Source organism: Octopus bimaculoides, chromosome 23 (genome assembly GCF_001194135.2).
Source record: "Octopus bimaculoides isolate UCB-OBI-ISO-001 chromosome 23, ASM119413v2, whole genome shotgun sequence".
Lineage (NCBI taxonomy): Eukaryota > Metazoa > Mollusca > Cephalopoda > Octopoda > Octopodidae > Octopus > Octopus bimaculoides.
In genome coordinates, this window is record NC_069003.1 from 29327710 (window position 1) to 29329566 (window position 1857).

A 1857-nucleotide genomic window follows, 5' to 3' on the forward strand; every position below is an offset into this window, starting at 1 on the left:
TATATTATATTATATTATATCATATTATATTATATTATATTATATTATATATATATATATATTATATATTATATATTATATATATTATATATGTATATGTATATATATATATATATATACATACATATATATATATATACATGTATATATATACATACATATATATACATACATAGCCTTTTATGTTTCCATGTGGTAGCAGTTTATTTGGAAATATTCCACCAATACGTTGGTAGGTTTGTTTCTAAAAAGCAGAGGTGTTGTCTATATTTATTGTCAGGCACTCTTAATCTATGGATGCTACTTTCTATTTTAACAGAAACATGTCATAAAGACAAATAATAGCGGTATATGTGGCGACAACTGCCTTTTGAATGTGTCAAATCTTCCACAGAGATGTAGCATGATCGACGTTTCCAGTTTCATCATGGGATTTTATCGGCTTCAGATACTCGTTTTTTTTTTTTCTTAACACATTCTACAGCTATCTTCTGTGCAAGGATTTCACAATCATAACCGTCGAAATATGATGTAACTGTCAAGAGTCCAAGAGATGCTACACATCATGGTAATACTATTATCCACCTCATTTTCAATGTTTTCATAACTGCGGATTATTTTTGTCGGTAATGCAGCCTTTTTTTTTCTTCCTAATCGTTATTAAGGTTTGTGAAGCCTGCGCTTCTTGGTTTACAACAGATTATCAGGGAGTAAGTGTTTATTGAAAAATTCATTTTACACTCACAGAACGTTACTTATTTCATTTGTGACCACTTGAATTTTTGCATATATATTTGTCACCGTTATTTCACAGATGCTACTTGGGTGTTATCATACGGCAGTTAAACACCCAAAACAGTGGTATTCAGTCTCACACACTTCGTTTCTCTTGAGATACCGACTGTCAATACCACGTCTGTAGAATCTTACAGGTAACATCAGGACATGCGGATTTTAACATCAATGGATCAGATTTTAATCACCAGCTTCTGACACGAAAGATCAATATCCTCACTGATGAGATATGATCCCTCATATCCTTTAGCTGTATTTCGAATTTCTGTATCTCTTGCCCGAATCGTTTTCCTACCTCAAATTATTTGTGAATCTAAACATCCATTCCTTTGGTCAGAAAAATCAAACTCTGATTCTTCAAATTTAGCAGTTTAAATCGCCTGCTTCATATATACATATATACATAAAAAAACAAACAGAGAGATTGATACGACGAGCTTCTACACAGTTTCCATACAGTTACAATCTAACAAAATCATTGACAGGAAATTGGTCGGGCAGCAGTAAGACTGAACACGAAGCCACAAAACCAAAGAGCAATTCTAAACCACACAACTTTGCCTACGCCATAACTAACGAAAACAGACAAGCAGACAAACAAAATTGATAGTTTATCTTTCCCTTCTGGCCTCTACACGAAAACATAAACGAAATGCATATGTACAGAATGGTATAATTGTTGAGAATGAATGATAAACTGGAAAGGTAACAACCTAGGTAAAATATTTCATTGATATCTTCCGTTGTATAGAATAATACTTTGGATATTGCCATGTCATAGAAAGATGATTTGTACATTGCTGATATCAATGATAATAATAAGAAGAAGAACAACAACAACAATAGTACGGTTATTCAATCAATAGTTACACCTCGAACGGATGAGTTTTGTTATGAAATCAGTGAATATATTTGTATGTATGTATGCATGTATTATGTATGTATGTATCAATGTGTGTGTGCACGCGCACGTGTGTACACGTATGTATCTATATGTGTGCGTGTTTGTGTGCGTGTGTGCGTGTGCGTGTGTGTGTGTGTGTGTGTGTGTGTGCACGTGTG

General features: G+C 33.2%; 1 long non-coding RNA gene across 1 annotated transcript in view; it reads left to right on the forward strand.

Moving 5' to 3' along the window:
* LOC106877239 (uncharacterized) overlaps positions 1-1857 on the forward strand; it is an 11597-nt gene that overhangs the window by 4594 nt on the left and 5146 nt on the right. Inside the window, exon 2 of the long non-coding RNA XR_001410351.2 lies at positions 320-568. This is a non-coding gene — a long non-coding RNA (uncharacterized LOC106877239). The remainder of the gene's footprint in view (positions 1-319; positions 569-1857) is intronic.